This window comes from Triticum urartu, chromosome 3A (assembly GCF_056163025.1).
Source record: "Triticum urartu cultivar PI428250 chromosome 3A, HENAU_Tu73, whole genome shotgun sequence".
NCBI classification, from domain to species: Eukaryota; Viridiplantae; Streptophyta; class Magnoliopsida; order Poales; family Poaceae; genus Triticum; species Triticum urartu.
In genome coordinates, this window is record NC_141875.1 from 378,665,901 (window position 1) to 378,687,475 (window position 21,575).

Genomic DNA, 21,575 nt, shown 5'->3' on the forward strand with positions numbered 1-21,575 from the left:
TCACTTGATGATGTGGGAGCTTCACATGAGGCTTTGTAAGCACCACTTGACTTGTTATGGAGCTCCTCCTTATCCTTGAGTGACATCTCATGAGCAACAATTCTTCCAATGACTTCCGTTGGCTTGAGATCTTTGTAATTTGGCATCATTTGGATCAATGTGCATACGGTATCATATTTTCCATCCAAGGCTCTTAGGATCTTCTTGATGATGAATTTGTCGGTCATCTCTTCACTTCCTAAGCCGGCAATCTCATTTGTGATAAGAGCAAGCCTAGAGTACATTTCAGTGACACCTTCACCATCCTTCATTTTGAACTTGTCAAGTTGACTTTGAAGCACATCCAACTTGGATTCCTTGACGGAGTCGGTACCTTCGTGCATATCAATCAAAGTATTCCAAATTTCCTTTGCATTCTCAAGACGGCTGATTTTGTGGAATTCTTCGGGGCATAATCCGTTGAAGAGGATATCACAAGCTTGAGCATTGTATTGTAGCATCTTCAACTCTTCTGCGGTAGCTTCACGATTTGGTTCTCTCCCATCAAAGAATTCACCTTGCAAGCCAACACACACAATAGCCCAAACGGCGGGGTTATGTCCAAGAATATGCATTTTCATCTTATGCTTCCAACTAGCAAAATTAGTACCATCAAAGTAAGGACCTCTACAGTGGTAATTTCCCTCGCTAGATGCCATACTCTCCTAGGTTATGAAACCAAGGCTATGACCACCAAAAGCTATGGAAATCAAACCAAATGGAGACCAAAGCTCTGATACCACTTGTAGGATCGAAAGTATGTCTAGAGGGGGGTGATTAGACTACTTGACCAATTAAAAATCTATCCTTTTCCCAATTTTAGTCTTTGGCAGATTTTAGCTATCTTAGCACAAGTCAAGCAATCTTAACACAATTCAAGCAAGCATGCAAAGAGTCTATGAGCAGCGGAAAGTAAAGCATGCAACTTGCAAGAATGTAAAGGGAAGGGTTTGGAGAATTCAAACGCAATTGGAGACACGAATGTTTTTGTCATGGTTCCGATAGGTGGTGCTATCGTACATCCACATTGATGGAGACTTCAACCCACGAAGGGTAATGGTTGCGCGAGTCCACGGAGACTCAATCTTCTCCTTATCATTGTCATTCGTTTCATCATAGTATTCATCACTATAGTTATCAACAAGTAAATCATCATCACCTAACCAGTCATCTTCATCACTATTGAAATCAACATACTCGGGGTGTGATACCTTTGGACCTTTGGCCATGAAGCATCTTCCAATTCCTTCATTTGGTGAATCAAATATGTCGTAGGATGAGGGAAGGGTTTGGAGAATTCAAACGCAATTGGAGACACGAATGTTTTTGTCATGGTTCCGATAGGTGGTGCTATCGTACATCCATGTTGATGGAGACTTCAACCCACGAAGGGTAATGGTTGCGCGAGTCCACGGAGGGCTCCACCCACGAAGGGCCCACGAAGAAGCAACCTTGTCTATCCCATCATGGCCATCGCCCACGAAGGACTTGCCTCACTTGCGGTAGATCTTCACGAAGTAGGCGATCTCCTTGCCCTTACAAACTCCTTGGTTAAACTCCACAATCTTGTCGGAGGCTCCCAAGTGACACCTAGCCAATCTAGGAGACACCACTCTCTAAGAAGTAACAAATGGTGTGTTGATGATGAACTCCTTGCTCTTGTGCTTCAAATGATAGTCTCCCCAACACTCAACTCTCTCTCACAGGATATGGATTTGGTGGAAAGAAGATTTGAGTGGAAAGCAACTTGGGGAAGGCTAGAGATCAAGATTCATATGGCGGGAATGAAATATCTTAGCCTCAACACATGAGTAGGTGGTTCTCTCTCAGAAAATATGTATTGGAAGTGTAGGTATGTTCTGATGGCTCTCTCCACGAATGAAGAGTGGGTGGAGGGGTATATATAGCCTCCACACAAAAACTAACCGTTACACACAAGTTACCAATCTCGGTGAGACCGAATTAAGAAACTTGGTCGGACCAATTTAGCAAACCTAGTGACTGTTAGGATTTTCGATGGGACTGAGATGCAACTCGGTAGGACCGATATGGTTAGGGTTAGGGCATAACATAATCTCGGTGTGACCGATTACACAAACTTGGTGGGACCGATTTTGTTAATAAGCTAACCAGAGAGTTGGTCAGGTAAACTCGATGGGACTGATTTGCTCATTTCGGTGGGACCGAAATGTTACAAAAGGGAAACAGAGAGTTTACATTGCAATCTCGGTGGGACCGATCGCTCATCTCGGTAGGACCAAAACATTACGAAGGGAAACAGAGAGATTACAACCCCATCTCGGTGTGACCGAGATCCCTATCGGTGAGACCGATTTGCCTACGGTTTGTGGCAGTGGCTATGACATCTGAACTCGGTGGCGCCGGATAGAAAGAATCGGTGGGGCCGAGTTTGACTTTTGGTTTAGGTCATATGCGGATGTGGGAAGGTAGTTGAGGGTTTTGGAGCATATCACTAAGCACTATGAAGCAAAAACCTCATCAAGCAACACCTCATCCCTCCTTGATAGTATTGGCTTTTCCTATAGACTCAATGTGATCTTGGATCACTAAAATATAAAATGTAGAGTCTTGAGCTTTGAGCTTGAGCCAATCTTTTTGTCCTTAGTATTTTGAGGGGTCCACTTTCCTCATCCATGCCATGCCATTCATTGAGCTTTTCCTGAAATATTAATCTTGGAATAGCATTAGCTCAATGAGCTATATGTTGTTAGGAATTACCAAAACCACCTAGGGATAGTTGCACTTTCAGCTACCACATAGATGCGCTGGCCTCATGACTAAGTCCTCACACTAGGACATCTGCCGTGACAATTCCACAATAGGCGCCGTGGTGCTCTGCTCCCCGGCGAGCTCAGGCGAGGCAGAGGGGATCCACGACACGTGGGGGCTGCTACTGCTTGAAGGAGACGAAGGAGCAGTGACAGATCAAAAGAAGAGGCCATCCATGGTGTCCTGGTGGAGGCAATAGAGAGAGATGAGCGGGGAAAAAGGAGGAGGATCGGGAGGAGCTCGCTGGTTGGAGGAATGGGAAAATGAAGGTGGATCTGGCAATGATCTCAACATGATTTGAAGTGGCGGCGGCGACGAGTGGAGGATGGGACAGCTCCCCTAAATTTTAGGGTTGCTCTCTCTATATATGTTATTGGATTAGGTTAGGGGGGGTTTCATCTGCTTTCGGACCATTCGATCATCATTGGACGGCCCGGAGCGGAGGGGTAGCTAGGTGGGCTAGATGGACTGTGTAGAGGGGGTTGGGATGAGATGAGAGGGAAGGAGTGCAGGCCGGCAACTGCTTCCGGAGACCGAAAACGTCGGACGATAGACCGACTATATTGCTGCTATATTTAACCGTTGGGGCGTGAAATGGACTCCGAATGCGATGAAACTTGGCAGGCGGCCTACCTACAACATAACAACACCGCACGCCAACTTTCATCCCATTCCGTGAAAATTTTCTGGCCACTTATAAAATAATATTTTGGACATGCCGCAGGCTCGTGCAAGTGTGTCCGGGCTCAGAACGCACAACGGAAGGAACATGGAGACCCGGGCGGATTCAAGTTTTGAAAACATGATGATGTAATGCAGATGATGACATGGCAAGATGCAACACGCAAGCGAAAGGCAAGGCAACAACAGCAAATAACTGGAAGACACCTGGCGCAACGGTCTCAGGGCGTCACAACGAACCCCTTTGCGGCTCACAAAATAGGGCCCTATCTCATTATTCAACTTGATGCTCACCGTGCCATTATTCCGGATATTTTTAATCCACCCGCACCACTTATCATTAAAACCCCTCATTCTATGACATTCCAAGAGGAAGTCCCAATTGATTTTTTCATTGGATTTTTCGAAATCAAGTTTCAGAACCACTCCTATTTTTTCTTAACGTGGGTATGATGTAATACCTCATGCAAAGACAGAATTCGATCCATGATGTTTCTGTTTTTAATGAAGGCATTTCGGTGAAGGTTGATCAGTTTATCCGCGTAGATAGCTACACGGTTATCCAACACTTTTATGATTAGCTTATAGGGACAACGAAGAAGGCAAACAGGATGGAACTATTGGATTTTCTTAGCTCCCGCCATTTTAGGAATCAGCGTAAGCACCCCATAGTTCAGCCGGGCCATGTCCAATGTTCCCGCATGGAAAGCCTCAAATATGTGCATGATATCCACCTTCACAAAGTCCCAGCAAGCTTTATAGAATTCTGCTGGAATGTTATCAGGACCAGGAGCTCTATTACTCTCCAGACCAAACAAGGCTATCTTGACTTCTTCCTCAGAGAAAGGACGGGTCAGGAAACCATTATCTTGATCACTCAACTTATCATGCTCTCCCCAAGTATCAGGGGAAAGGTGAAACAGATTGCTTGGAGCGGCCCCAAACAACTCTTTATAGTATGTCGTAGTGTGATCAAGGAGGTTTTTGGTTCCTTCGATCACATTATCCCCGTTAGTAAAAGATTGAATAGTGTTCTTTCGTTTCCTACCATTCGCAATACGATCATAGTACACAGTGTTTTGATCACCTTTCAAAAGCCACCTCTCTCTAGATTGTTGGAGTCTGAATAGTTCTTCATTAGTAAGGATTACGTTGAGCTCAGCTAGTAAAGAAGCCCTATGGCAACACATTTCCACCTCAATATCCCCATCCTCCTCTATCTTTTCGATCTCCTCCAGCTCTATACGAATTTCTTTCTTTCTTTTCCTCTCGTGACCAAAAATGTGAGACCCCCATCCTTTAAAATATTTCTTGAATCTTTTCAATTTGATATTGAGGATGTCTATGGGGTCGTTTGGGTAAACAGGCTATTCCCAGATTTCTCTGGCTTTAGGGAGAAACAGCTCATTGGTCAACCAGCTAAGCTCAAATCGAAACTCTTTCTTCTTAGGAGGTTCCGGACTATCAGCTTTCAGAGAGAGTAGGAGAGGGTTGTGATCATAAATGTCTCTAACAAGTTTCCGAACCGACACCAGGGGAAATAAATCTTCCCAAGAATAGCTCATAAGCACCCTATCCAGTTTCTCAAGCGTAGGGTGAGCTTGGTGATTAGACCAGGTATATTTACCCCCAGATAGATGAATTTATCTAAGGTTAAATGCATTGATCACAGAGTTGAACTTGTCAACATAAGGGTTCTGTTTCATATTTTTGTTCTTGTCGTCTTCCCCTCTCAAGATATTAAAGTCACCACATATCACAAAAGGGATATTGATGTGAGAGCAGAAGGAGGCCATTTCAACAAGGAAATCCTCTTTGAATTCATCCCAGGCCGCTCCGTATACTACCATTAGGGCCCAGATTACATTTTTATCCACATTATTTATAGTGTCTTATAAGATAAACTTACCCACTTTCCAGGAGACGACCTCATATTTTTCTTTCTTAACACCGCAAAGGATACCACTAGATTTGCCTATCGAGGGGACCCAACACCAGGCAAAGAGATCACTAGGATCAATTTTTCTAAAGAATCTATTATGGAAATTCTTTCTCATTGTTTCTTGCAATGCCAGAAAGTCGAGGGAGTAGTCCTTAATAAGATCGGAGAGGTAGGTGGACATCCCTTTTTCCCTACCCCCCTACAATTCCAAAAAATACCACTCATTTAATAACCATAGTATTTTTTCTCCCCTGGTAACCTTGTTAGGAGGCTGGACAAGGTTACCATTTTTATTCAAAGTCACATCCCTATTTTTCTAACTTCTAGTAATAGGTCTATTGATATTAACCATAGGTTTCCTTATTCTTTTCTTTCTGGATTTCACCATGGTAAACTCATTAGTATCAGAATCAGGATTATCCTCATCCCCCCATTCCATACTTAAAGGAGTTTTCCCCCTTCGGCATTGGTTACAAAAAGGTTGCTGCTCATGCTATCATCCTGTGCATTATCAGTGTTAACATTCAAAGCGTTAACTCTAGTTTTTTCAAGTTCATGGAGGATATCTATACTTGCAAAGTCCGTGTCAGGAATATTGACACCCATTTTTACCGCACACAAAATCAACTCCGGATCAGGAAGAACATCAAAAGTATTACTAGTGCTATTGTTACCTTCTAGGTCACGCTTCTTTGCCACTGCTGATGCCTTTTCATCAATTCGCATCAGGTTAGTTTGGGCGTTGCGCAAGCTGAAGCGGAGATTTTCTTCTGTAACAAGAGGTGGGGTGGGGATCACCTCATTCTCGTTGTCCATTGATGAGTCAGCGGATTGGACGATATACTTTCTCGGCCCCTGTCCCTCGAGGATCCCAGTCTCCTGTAAGGATTTCATAGTGGTGCCACATTTCACCATGTCAGCATAGGATTTTTTCTCATTGCATGAAACAATAGAACTTTTAGGAGTTTTAATCAAGTTCAATAGAGGAGAAGCGCTTACATTTCCAAAATCAGCCTGTTTGCCAGAGGGGGATCCCATTTTATTTTCTTTTTCTCTGCCTCCTCATGTTCCATAGCTACGGTATCAATCAAGAGAGTGTTATCAAGTGACTCCTCCGAGCCCTCATCTTCAGGGGTATCTTGTTGTGCTTCCTGTCCCTTACACCAAGAGCCATTGGCTGTGTTAATAACACTGAAGGAAGTTCCCACATCATTTTTCCCAGTAGCACTTTGCGTTTTCATTTTCTTAATCATATGATTTCCAGACTGAGGAGGGATTGTCACTGGTGTTTTCCCACGATCCGGGTCTCTGACCAGAACCTGGTCCAGCTCATAGTAGAAATCAAAGAAGTGATCACCTAACACTGCCTCAGCTACAGGTGGGATTTCATCCACATTCCCACACCCAATCTTCACACGAACAAATTCAGGGCGATGAAGTGTAGCACCGTCAATTTCCAAGCGAACTCCAACCAGAGAGGATACAAAGGCCAACTTTCTTTCATTCCTTTTCTCCTAGGGGACGTTACTGACTTTGATCCAAGCTTTCTCCATAACCCCTTTGGCTCCAAGAGCCGAGGTCCAAGGATCAATTTTCACCACAGTACCCGTGGATTTCAGGGTCATTCTGCCAGTATAGCAAGCTTTAGAGACATCATGACGATTAGGAAATCTGACAATAAAAACACCAGGCCAAATAGCTCTAGCAGTACATCTCCAACTAGTAGCAATGTATTGAGACAAGTCAAATTCCATCTCCCTAGTCGAAGTATGCCCTTCCACAATAGTGATCACCACACTAGTTTCGCGCTCTTTCATCTGCCTAGCAGTGTATGAATCATGAATGTAATAGAAATCTTGCCCCTTAGCAGAGAAGGCACACATCGGTGCAATGCAATCCCAAGGAAGAAACTCAACACAAACAGAAGCAAGATGACCTAGTTTACCGCATCTCTTACAAAAGGCTTGCAGACATCTAGCAGGCATATGTTCAGGAGACTTGCAGATCGGACAAGCAATAGGATTCATGGGAGGGTTCACCTGATTGGCTTGGTTGCCCAGCTTGCGGCGCTGAGGCACCTCCCCAAGCTGCTTGTCGGTGTTGTCCCCTCCACCAGATCTAGATGAGGCCTTGGGCTTCTCCACCCGACCCCACCGGATTTGGGGTCTTGGCAACCAGCCGCAGCAGCTTACCATCGATCAGCAGCACCTGTAGACTGGACGATGTTGGAGGAGGAGACGGCCTCGCCGTCGTTCCTCCGCCATGAGAACTTGTGCCCGCGGTCGAAATGCCCTATTCCCCAATCCGCACGCCCAGCTCTGCCGCCGTTGCGCTTGTCGCCCCGGTAGCCGCGTCGCCCGCCACCAGCCATCAAAGGAGCCCGCGCCGGGGAGGCCGCGACCTCCGCGAAGGATCTATCGTTGCCTCCGACCTTGCCGCGCCACCAGTGGAAGGAGGGGGAGAACTGGATCTAGGGTTTTTTGGCGCCGCCCAGAGGTGGGAGAGGGCGGAATCGAGGTCAAGGGGACGGAAGGGTTTGGAATTTATACCTGCAGCGCCCGCGTCGCTCGTCTCATGGCGACCTGGATGACCGTCCACATGGGGAGCGTCCGCCATGGGTGGTGGGGTGCCGCCCCTAGGCCCCGCACCCAACAACCCTGGCTCGTTCGATCTCCTCGGGGCCACGCGACCGTGTACCGCAGTACTGCGCCTCCCCTCATCCAAACGCGACAATCCACTAGGGTCGATCACCGGTGCCGGTGCTGCCGAGGTCATCGGGATCCTGTCCCAGATCCTGGCGAAAAAGCACGAGAATGGCATGATGTGCCCGATGTCGATGTTCTCGCCCTCTCGCAAGAAGCGCACGTCCACCGTGCATCCCTCCCCATCGAGGAGAACCAGACGGAGCGCCTCGTGGCGGAGCACTACCTCGCTGACGTCGAACGTGACCGAACGGGCGGAGAATAAGTCCGCCGTGTAGGTCGCACGCCACCGCGTGTCGCCTGTCGTGTACGACATGCCGCAGCCAGCTCCAGCACATTCCTTTAGAGAGAGATAACTGTCATGGTGGCTTTGTGAGTCCTAAAGCATACTAATAAAGCAATCATGTCTTCTCAAAATAACATGGCCAAAGAAAGTTATCCCTACAAAATTGTATAGTCTGGCTATGCTCTATCTTCATCACACAAAATATTTAAATCATGCACAACCCCGATGACAAGACAAGCAATTGTTTCATACTTTTGATGTTCTCAAAGTTTTTGAACTTTTTCACGAAATACATGAGCGTGAGCCATGGACATAGCACTATAGGTGGAATAGAATTGTGGTTGTGGAGAAGACAAAAAGGAGAAGATAGTCTCACATCAACTAGGCGTATCAAGGGGCTATGGAGATGCCCATCAATAGATATCAATGTGAGTGAGTAGGGATTGCCATGCAACAGATGCACTAAAGCTCTAAGTGTATGAAAGCTCAACTAAAGAAACTAAGTGGGTGTGCATCCAACTCGCTTGCTCACAAAGACCTAGGGCATTTTGAGGAAGCCCATCATTGGAATATACAAGCCAAGTTCTATAATGAAAAGTTCCCACTAGTATATGAAAGTGACAAAATAGGAGACTCTCTATCATGAAGATCATGGTGCTACTTTGAAGCACAAGTGTGGAGAAAGGATAGTAGCATTGGCCCTTCTCTCATCCCGACTTGTGGAGGAATCATAGTCTCCATCATCCTTTCCTCACCGGGACAATGCTCTAATAATGATGATCATCACACTTTTATTTACTTACAACTCAAGAATTACAACTCGATACTTAGAACAAAATATGACTCTATGTGAATGCTTCGGGCGGTGTACCGGGATATGCAATGAATCAAGAGTGACATGAATAAAAGAATTATGAACGCTGGCTTTGCCACAAATACGATGTCAACTACATGATCATGCAAAGCAATATGACAATGATGAAGCGTGTCATAATAAACGAAACGGTGGAAAGTTGCATGGCAATATATCTCGGAATGGCTATGGAAATGCCATAATAGGTAGGTATGGTGGCTGTTTTGAGGAAGATATATGGTGGGTTTGTGGTACCGGCGAAAGTTGCGCGGTACTAGAGAGGCTAGCAATGGTGGAAGGGTGAGAGTGCGTATAATCCATGGACTCAACATTAGTTATAAAGAACTCACATACTTATTGCAAAAATATATTAGTTATCGGAACAAAGTACTACGCGCATGTGAAAGCACTACTGCTCCCTGGGTGATTTTGGTAATTAATGTCAACATATCTCTTGTTGGACTAATGTGTTCATCTAGTATGTTTCAGATAAGCTCAACAATGGAGTGGCATGGGCAAGAGGATGTGGAACCCCTTCAAGATGATGAGGACAAAGGATTGGCTCAAGCTCAAAGCTCAGGACTCTACATTTTCTATTTTTGTGATCCAAGATCACATTGAGTCCATAGGAAAACCAATACTATTAAAAGGGGATGAGGTGTTGCTTAATGGCCTGCTTGCTCAAAGTGCTTAGTGATATGCTCCAAAGCCCTCAACCACTTTCTCACATCCACATTTGTCCCAAACCTAAACTCAAACTCGGCCCTACCGAAATTTTCTATCCTGCACCACCGAGTTATCTTGACATAGCCATTGGCACAAACCCTAATCAATTCGGTCACACCGATGGGATCTTGGTCTCACCGAGACGGGCCTGCAAACTCTTTGTTGCCCATTACAATAACCTCGGTCTCACCGAGATAGGCAATCGGTCCCACCGAGTTTGCTTGACCAACTCTCTGTTTCGCTTATTACCCAAATCGGTCCCACCGAGTTTGTGTAATAGGTCAAACTGAGATGAGGTTTTACCCTAACCCTAGCACATCGGTCCCACTGAGTTGATCATGTCGGTCCCACCGAAAATCCTAACGTTCACATTTTGAACAGAATCGGTCTGACCGAGTTTTCTGATTCGGTCCCACCGAGTTTGGTAAATTGTGTGTAATGGTTTGATTTTGTGTGGAGGCTATATATACCCCTCCACCCACTCTTCATTTGTGGAGAGAGCCATCAGAACATGCCTACACTTCCATCATACATTTTCTGAGAGAGAACCACCTACACTTGTGTTGAGGTCAAGATATTCCATTCCAACCACATAAATCTTGACTTCTAGCCATCCCCAAGTTGTTTTCCACTCAAATCATCTTTCCACCAAATCCAATCATATGAGAGATTGAATGTTGGGGAGACTATCATTTGAAGCACAAGAGCAAGGAGTTCATCATCAACACACCATCTATTACCTTTTGGAGAGTGGTGTCTCCTAGATTGGTTAGGTGTCACTTGGGAGCCTCCATCAAGATTGTGGAGTTGAACCAAGGAGTTTGTACGGGCAAGGAGATCGCCTACTTCAGGAAGATCTACCCTAGTGAGGCAAGTCCTTCGTGGGCGATGGTGTCGGTGGGAAACAACACCTATGGGGTCACTGGGATCCCTTCTACGGTTGGCTGGCGCGGGGTTGTGCAAAGAGCGGGTCTGGCAGTCAGCACATGAATCGTTTACCCAGGTTCGGGCCGCGGAGACACGTAAAACCCTAGTCCTTCTTTGATGTGTATTTAGGTGTTCTTGTGTTCTTGAACTAGCTGCAGTGGCTTTCTAGTCCAAAAGATCCGAATCCCCCTCCAGTACGCCTCGGGCCTCCTTTTATAGACAAAAAGGGGTTGCCACAGTGGCACACAGGAGGTGGAAAGGTGTACATGGGCCGAGTCTATCCCCTGGCATCGTCGGACAAATGCATTTAATGCGCTGCCGACGTGTCCCTCTTGCTTTATTGGGGATAGCAAAGAAGCTCGTCCCAGCTGTCGTTGCCTCGCCTGGCTCCGACACGCGTCCAAGCTGATGAGGCGTTGTAGCGCCACGTTGGCCAGCTGCTGGGCTGGTGCGGTGGTGGAGCCTTCATGAAGATCTGCATGCCACCACGCAGGTGCTTGCTGAGTTGGTGTAGAGGCCGCGCGCTGCCACGCAGATGCCTGCCCAGCTGGTCGAGCTGGCAGCTGTATGGGAGCGGCGGTGGAGGCTTTGGCAGACACGGGCCTGGCTGCGGCCCCGCAGGCGTCCTCGTCAAGGATCTTGCCGAGGATCCAGCAAGGTTCTCGCTGCGACACCGCGGTCGTCCCCGACAAGGATCTTGCTGGGGGTCTGATGGATTTCCTTGCACTACAAAAAAATACACTTCCGTGATGATACATGTTTGTCACAGTAGGTCACGTTTTTTGTCATGCATGTACATCGATGACAAATTTATGACAGAATCAAGATAGTCATACCTGTGCTGTCGTAGAAGTGTTCGATGACATTACCAAAATTATCATCACGGAAGTGTGCACTTCCATGACGATAAATCATGCGTCACAGAAGTGCTTTCGTCAAGGGTGACCGACACGTGGCATCCACCGTAACGGAACGCCGTTAAGCTATCGGGTCGGGTTTTGGATCCGATAACCCGTTAACAGCCTCGACCAATGTGGATTTTCCATGTGTAAAATCATCATTGGCTAGAGGAAACAAGTGTCGGCTCATCGTTGGGACAGATGTCATCCACTCATTGGACAGAAGGCGCCTATGATACGTCGACACGTGGCACGGCCCAATAGAGGCCCATTCTTGTGAAACGGCCGGCCCATTTGACTTGGTCAAAAGGTGGCGGGCCGGCCCATGGAAAGCCTGTTAACGGCCTGTTCGCATATAGCCCATTTACAGCCCGCTAACCTAAGGCCCGTTACGCCCTATACGAATTAGGCCCAATAGCATCATCTAGGCCATCCAATATGATTCCAGCCCGTTTTCACTTCTGGCCCATGTATGGCCCATGATGTCTTTCGGCCCATATGAGGCCCTATGTAACTCTTGGACTATTAACGGCCCGTGGTGAAACTGGCCCGTAATGAACAGTGTATCACTTTACACCCATTAACGGCCCTTGGTGAAACTGGCCCGTAATGAACAGTGTATCACTTTATACCCATTAATGGCCCGTTATTCCGTTGGGCCGTTTCCAGCCCATGTTATCTTTCGGCCTTCTCAGAGCCCATTTATTCTTGGGCTCATTTCCAGCATTCTCTTACTTACGGCCCGTTACTGTCATTGTCTGCTTGTGGGCCAAATTCAGCTCGTGGTTACAGTCGGCCCGTTTGTGGTCCGTTAATATGTTGGGCCATTTTCATAGCGTCATTAAATACGGCCTATTAACGATGGCCCGTTTACGGCCATAATGCGGCCTGTTATTGGCCCATGTTTGGCCAATCGATCATACGTCCCGTATAAGGCCCATTGATGATACGGCCCGTAAAGGCCCATTGTTTCTACGGCCCGTAGAAAGCCCATTGTTTCTACGGCCCGTAGCAGGCCTACTGTTTCTACGGCCCGTAGAAGGCCCACTGTTCCTACGGCCTGTAGGAGGCCCAGTGTCACTATAGTAAATATTAGCCCATGGTTATTGTGGCCTAGTTTTAAAAAATAGGTTATTGCAGCCACTAGCAAACCGTGGAAAAAGAACTGCACTGACTAAAAGCAAACAAATAAACAGGACAACAAGGATATAAATAAGAAAGCAACTTATGCTAGGCTATCACGGCTATTACACATATTACATCCACTGGGCATCAAAGTTCGCCACCAGTGCAAATATAGGGAACAAAGCAGCATATAAACGCCGCAACAAAACAAGTCCAGAAGTGAAACCACTTCAGAAGAGTTCAAGAAACAATATTCTGGGTACCCATAATGCTGGCAAGATGCTTAGCAAGCTTATTAACTTTCTCTTGCTTGGCGCTTAAATCCTCCAGCACTTGTTGTTGCACAAGAAAGGACTAGTGTTTATCAGCCACAATAACTTGCTGTTCGAGTTACTGGCCAGTACCGCTGGCACAAGCGCTTGTAGCTGGCCAGTACCGATGTCCTATTCAAGAACCCCCTCCAATTCAAATGGTTGATAAACAAGAAAAGAAATTGAACGTATAGACATTGTATGATAGACAGATGTGGTAATTCACATATATGTTGTCTAACCAAACAGGACAACACGACACAGTTTCACATATATGATGCCTAACTAAACAGGATAGCATGACACAGTTTCAGATATATGATGGATAACTTAACATGATATAATGGCATAATTCAACATATGATGAGTACCTAAACAGGATGACATGACACAACTATATGATGTCTTTCTAAAATAGGTTGGGATGAAATAATTCACATACATGTTGTCTAAGTATACAGGATGACATGATATAATTGAAAAAATTGATTCATATACTAAGCAGCTGGCACTCGCATGTATGATCTCTAAACTAAGCAGATAGAATTCAATATTGTGCATATGATGTCTAAACTAAGCAATGCAAGACACCATATGCATCATATGAGAAATATAAACATTGCAACTTAGAGCATACACCTCAGGTGGGATATAGGACTGGTCATCTGTCTCTGAATCCTCCTCTGAGGAGCTCCCTGTAACCATCGAGATATATGCTTCAACAGGTACCATTGCTTGCTCTGAAGACCTTGTTTTCACTCCAGATTTTTCCATAACCGGCTCAAATTGCTGATACACATGAAGAGTAGTTCAATATACACAGATTGTTGACAAATGGAATACGTAATGAAAAAAAGATGGCATGAGATAATTCACATATATGATGCCTGGCTCCATGGCGGTGCATAATTCACATATATGACAACTGGCTGAAAAACATGGCATTGCATAATTCACATATCTGATATAGAAAGCAAACAGGAGGCATTCACACAAAGAATGTCTAATCTAAGCAGATGGCATGGCAATGCAAGACACCATATGCATGATATGAGCAATATAACCCAGCCAAGTTAGAGCATGCACCTCGGGGGGGGGATATGACTAGTCATCTCTCTCTGAATCCTCCTCTGAGGAGCTATCTGTAACCAGCAACAAATCTGCATCAACAGGTAGCACTGACTGCTCAAAAGACCTTGTTTTCACTCCAGATTTTCCCATGATCGACTCAAATGGCGGATGCACAGGAAGAGTAGATGAATGTATAAACATTGTTGACAAATGGAATACATTATGGAAAAAATATGGCACGATACAATTCACATATACGATGACTAGCTAAATAGGATGGCATTGCATGATTCACGTATATGATGCCTGGCTAAAGAAGATGGCACTGCATAATTCCCATATACTCCCTCTATTCCTAAATATTTGTCTTTTTAGAGATTTCAAATGGACTACCACATACGGATGTATATAGACACATTTTACAGTGTAGATTCACTCATTTTGTTCCGTATGTAGTCACTTGTTGAAATCTCTAAAAAGACAAATATTTAGGAATGGTGGGAGTATGATATAGAAACAAAACAGGTGGCATTCACACAAAGCAAATCTAAACTAAGCTGATGACATATAAGATGTATAATATAAGCAATGCAAGGTGCCATATGCATGATATGACTAACATCAGCATGCCAGGTTAGAGCAAACACCTCAGGTGGTAAACAGGCGTGGTCGGCTCCTTCTGAATCTCCATCTGAACAGTTATCTTCCTCTGGAATACAATCTTGAAATGCAGGAGGGGGCGGGCACTTCGCCCACCATGGGGCGGCGTCTGCATGACATTATATTCGCATGCAACAGTCTTCTCTTATTCTCTACATGTTCAGTATGATTGTGTACAATATCTGACATGCATAATAAAAAAATAGTTAGATTTTGTAAGGCCTAAGGGGTGCATGCAAAAATCAAGACTGATGATAGCAAATGAGTGGATGGATCCAAAACTAATGATAGCAGGTAGATTATAGCTTCAGTTTAAAAAGGTAGACAATGGATCATCTATTGTTTGTTGCCCACCCAACATGAACCACATAGAAGACCCAGATGAACCAGATAGTAGACACATACTATTCGTTGCTGGCTCGATATGAGACCCATGGGCAATTCAAAACTCAAGATTGAACGATAAAGTAGCAGGTAATAATAACCGATGTATAACATAAGCAAACATGAAAGACTGCGACCTCTCTTCCGGAACTGTGTAGTCCTCAGGTTCATATGCTCAAGTCAATGATGGTAATGCAGTTGGCATGGCTGCCGGCAACAGGGAAGATGATCTGAGGCGGCGAAAGGAAGTCTGCAGGGGTGATCTCTGCTGCAGTGAATGCTTCTGTCGATGGTGCACCTCAGGTGGGGTGGATGACGGCACGGCAGGAGAAGGACATAACACACAGTTTTATTTGACGCCTATCTGAAAATGAAGTAAATTTGTAAGGGCTCCTTAGAATTGGAGGATTCTATAAATGCAGGGACAGGAAAAACACAGGAATAGGATAGGAATGCACGTGCAAAACAGAGCATTTGGAAACATAGGATTTCAGTCAACCTGGGTGTTTGGCTCACATGAACTAGAAGAACAGAGGAATGGAGAAACAAAGTGATGCGACGAGTGTACAACCTCTTTGGCATAGCCTTGTGGACCTCAGCATCATTGGGTTGGACGTGGAGGATGGTGATGATGCTGGTGTGACTGTCAGAGACGGGGAAGAAGATCCGAGGCCTCTGGAAACGGCGCCGAGGGTACTGCTCCGCTGTGATAGACGGTTCCGTCGTTGGAGCAGCTCCTCTAAGGTGTACGCCGACGAGGCTGAAGCATGACAAGACAGACAACGTTAATCTGAAGTGGGACCCTAATATCATCTACAATAGATGATGTAAAATACATCACCAAAAAGTGCTAGATGTAAAACGCATCAGCCGCGCCACGGCTGCTCTGACAGATGCTATATGTACTGTTCACTCTGAACTTAACTGAAGAAAATGAACTTCATAGTCGAAACTGAATTTTACTGTCGAAACTGATTGAACTAGTAACAGAGCATTGCAATAGATGTTTAGGGCGTTCGAGCACTAGTAGCAGAGAAGCAGTGATCTAAATCAGCAGACGCTCGAGCAGGGAATGCACTAGCAGAGAGCAAGTCATGCAGTAGCACCACGAGCGAGTGCTAAAGCAGCAACTCCTGTAGCTGCCAGAGGTCGTGTAGCAGCAGCAGCAGCGCAAGCGAGAGCAAGAGCAGAGCAGCAGCATGAACGAAAGCAGGAGCAGTGCAGCAGCGCGACCGACAACAAGAACAGAGCCGCAGTGCGAGTGAGAGCCGGAGCAGCTGCAGCTAGTGCCGTTGTGGAAGTCGCCACCGAGGAAGCAACGACATGGGGGAGAGACACTGTGGATGATGTGGCCGGCGACGGCGCCGTCAATGGAGACACACCATGTCTGCTCGATATTGAGCACTGGCAGCCCCGTGAGATCGAATAAAAGATAAAATGCAGCGGTGAGTGCAGAACCTCCTTGGTGGCACCGAGTTGGCCTCGGCTTCATCGGAGGAATTAGTGAGGGTGTTGTGGTTCCGGTGGGGCAGGTCAAGACGGCGCTGTGGGGATTGAGGTGGCGCGATACACGAGGAAAACGTCGGGGCAGCTCCTTGGAGGTGGAGGTCGGGGCGGCTGATCCGGCGGGACGACGAGATCGACAACGAATCCTCATCCGGTGCGGTGGATGAGGGACGGCGAGCTGTTCCAGTGGACGAGTAGTCGGGGAAGAGTCTTCGGCTGGGCGGCGGTCGAGAGGCCGACGAAGGAGCGTGGGGTTTCGCGGGTTTTGGCGGCCTCGGTGTACGAATGGGGGGCGAAGGGGGAGGGGTGAGCCAAGCTTAGGGACGCGCTTGTCCGAAATGTAGGGTAAGTTACCAGCGTACCCCCACCGGTTTTGACACCGCGACGTGGAACTTCATTTCCGGTTGAGGGGTAGAAGGGGGATTTCGCATGTCTGGGCTGCGGGAGCGATTTCAGATGAGGAGGGAGTTCTCGCGCGCGTCCAAATTTCGGGATAACAAGGCGCGGCGCGGGTTGAAGAAGCGGGAGTTTCAAAGCAGGTGAGACAAAAGATACTCAAGATTGAAAATTTCGGGATAACAAGGTGCGGATTCCTTGTTCGGCAGAACAAACTTAACGTGTAAAAAAACAATTCATACAAGACACAAAAGAGTCATGTCCCCTTTTAGTATATTGCTATAGATGCCATAGAAAAAACTACAAGAAAAATGTAAAAAAAATCGGGAGAACAAGATTACCCTGCACACTACCAAATCGATTCGCACTTCCCTCAACAACAACAAAAAACAAATCAATTCCCACCAAAGAAAGAGTAATGTCCCTTTTTATATGATTACAGATGCCATGATCTCAAATTTCAATTTTTGAATCCATGTTATGTTGAATTCGAATATATCGTTAGGTGACCTTGCGGTTTATAATTGATGTAGTCATACATTTTGATCTTCCATCATATATGAACATTTTACTCCACCATGTGAACATATATATTGTCGTCTACCATATGGACTAAATTTGAATCAATTTTCCTTACTTGAATACGATTGTTGTCAAGTTATACAATAATTTAAATATTATCTTGATAACAAAAAACATACATATAGCAGTAATCATATTTCACTATGAACTACATGTACCATATGCTCTCCAATTCAAATATTTGTATCCATTTTATGTTGAATTCAAATCATAGTACATTATTGGTCTAGGTAGTGGGATGTTTGGGATAATCTAAACCCTGTTTTCATACATATAATTTTTGGCTGAATTGGGACAAGTTTTGGTATAAGCCTCTTGCAAAACCGAAGATTCTCTCAACAAGCCTCGTGGTTCCGAGAGGGAACGTGTCACCTTTGTGTGCGAAATGATATACGCTGCCTCCCCCCTAATTTTATTTACAGAGGCAACATAGAACTATATGAGTGCCCTGTTAAATTTTGGAATTATTTCGGGTTCATTTGGCCTTTTTATACATTAATTGAGTTTCTGGACTTTTAATGTGCATAATCTAAATATGAATTGCATGCACATGCTCCGGTGCACCAAAGTGGGTTGAAAAATCACATGTGCGTCCCTGGTTGAATTTCTAGGTCCCATGGAAGAAATGAGAATGAAATTCAAACGTTTGGGCGTCATGACTCGGCCGAGAACATTGAGAAACTTTGATTTTAAATTCATGTAAATCAAACTTGCCTGGAAATCATGAAACTTGGCATGGTGTCATGTCATGGCACTAACATGTTGTGGTAAAAAATTGGGCCAATTTGGAAGCTCATGGTTCTAAGAGGGAACGTGCCACCTTTGAGTGTGAAATGATATACGCTGCCCCCCCTTGAGTTTCTTAACAAAGGCAACATAGAACTACATTAGTGCCCTGTTAAATTTTGGAATTGTTCCAGGTTCGTTTGTCGTTTTTTATACATTAATTGAGTTTCTGGTCATTTAATGTGCATAAGTCAAATTTGAACTACAAGCACATGCTCTCGTGCACCAAAGTTGGTTGAAAAATCACATTTGTGTCCTCGGGTGAATTTCTAGGCCCCATGCAAGAAATGAGAATAAAATTAAAACATCTAGGCATCGTGGCTCGGCCGAGAACATTGAGAAACTTGGTTTTAAAATTCTTGTAAATCCAAAACACGTCTGAAAATCATGAAACTTGGCATGGATGTCATGTCATGGTACTACCATGTTGTGGTAAAAAAATTGGCCGAATAGGAACAGATTTTGGTTTAAGCTTTTGCAAACCGAAGCTTCTCTCAAGAAGGCTTGTGGTTTTGAGAGGGAACGTGCCACCTTTGAGTGCGAAACGATATACATTGGCCCCCTTGAGCTTATTTACAAAGGCAACATAGAACTACATGAGTGCCTATTAAATTTTGGAATTATTCCGGCTTCGTTTGGCCTTATTTACACATTAATTGAGTTTTTGGTCATTTAATGTGCATAATTCAAATTTGAACTACAAGCACATGCTCCCGTGCACCAAAGTTGGTTGAAAAATCACATTTGTGTCCTCGGGTGAATTTCTACTCCCTCCTTCCATCTATATAGGTCCTAATGTGTTTTTCGAGGCTAACTTTGACCAAACGTTAGAGCAATAATATATGACATGCAACTTACACAAAGCATACCTTCAATTTTGTATGTCAAAGGAGCTTCCAATAATATAATTTTCATAGTATACATCTCATGTGCTATTAATCTTGTCAATAGTCAAAGGCTGTCTTGAAAAACACATTAGGCCCTATATAGATGGAAGGAGGGAGTAGGTCCCATGCAAAAAATGAGAATAAAATTCAAACATCTGGGCATCGTGGCTCGGTCGAGAACATTGAGAAACTTGGTTTTAAAATCATGAAACTTGGCATGGTGTCATGTCATGGTAGTACCATGCCGTGGTAAAAAAAATTGGCCGAATAGGAACAAATTTTGGTATAAGCTTCTTGCAAATTGGAGCTTCTCTCAAGAAGGCTCGTGGTTCTAGGAGGGAACGTGTCACCTTTGTGTGCATAATTCAAATTTGAAATACAAGCACATGTTCCAGTGCACCAAAGTTGGTTGAAAAATCACATGTGTGTCCTCGGGTAAATTTCTAGGTTCCATGCAAGAAATGGGAATGAAATTCAAAATTCCAGGCGTCGTGGCTGGGTTGGAAACATTGAGAAGCTTAGTTTTTTAATTCCTGTAAATCCAAAACACGCATGAAAATAATGAAACTTGGCTTGGTGCCATGACATGGCACAAACATGCTGTGGTAAATTTGCAGTTTGCGAAGGCGCACACATTAACAATCAACAAAGTCATTTTGGAACAAGTGTTGTCACGTTACAATCGGAAACACAAGTATTATTGAAACCGTGGGCGTTCTACTTACTAGTACCATTTACGTGCCGCCACGCATCCCCATTTTTTATTAGGTAGGAGGCGCCGTGCATGGTAGCTATTTGAGTACGAGAGGCGTGCGATCAGACCCCTGTGCGTGCTTATCTGGAGGAGAGCCCTTTGACCTCCATCTGTCGTCCACCTCTCTCCCAAGGTCTCCATTAATGGCGCCCGAGCCTGTGTTTAATGGCGTGGCTATGTCTCACTTGACTGAGATTTAAGAGAGAAAAAAGAAAATCTGAAAGCATGGATCTTGATGTAAGATCCGATGGACCTATATAGCATCTACTACGACTTATAGCAAGACTGATGAATATATAAGGACGATTAATTTTTTTGATCAAAGAAGGGCTTGCCACTTTCGATTTTCATTACTGAAAACCACCACAATTCACAAGAAGTTCAGCACAACTCCAGCCTAACACGAAGGACTAAAAGCTACCAGATTGAAATCGCAACATCCCAAGAGGCCAACAAAGGCCAAACATCCGCGCTAGAACCCAACATTTCACAACCGACGACACAATCCACATCCAAAACCAATTATTACATCAAAAGAAACCAGGAAACTAGTCTCCGCGGCGAGCGGCGATGAGCTCTTTCGTGTCCTCAAAATGCTGCTTGAGAACATCCACGGATTCCTCCACCAGCCTTTGGCGCTCGTTGCGGAGCATGTAATTCTCGTCCATAAGTTTCCTCAACAAGGCACAGGTCTCCTCCTGCAAGTCTGCACTTCGGACGATCTTCTCCCTCAGCGGGCCGCGCTCGGCCCGGAGCCTCTCATTGCCCTCCCTTAGTTGCCGGATGACGCTGGTAGCCTGTTCAAATGAGGCTATCATGTCATCCTGCAACCTCACCGAGCCGGAGATGTGATCCATCTGGCTATGGACGACCGCATGCATGCGCCTGTAACAGTCGTCGCCTGCCCGCGAGAAATTTTCCCAGGCCGCCGCGGCGCGGCGGGACATCTCTGCTGCATTCATGGCACGTCGGTACATCTCTGCTGCTTCCGCGGCGCGGCCAGACCAGTCTGCTGCATCGACGGCGCAGCGGGACCTCCGTGCTGCTTCAGCGGCGCGGCGGGACCTCTGTGCTGCTACTTCCGCGCGGTGGGACATGTCGGCTGCTCTCGCAGCGAGGCGGGACATCTCTCGTGCTTCCGCTTCCATGCTCGCCTCTCCCTGGTGGCAATCTCTCGACCCAGAACTCACGCTGGCCATGGCAGACGCAAGGGAAGGATGTTGAATGACTTGTTTGTTTTTGTGGATGAGGAGTTGAGGAGGAATGTG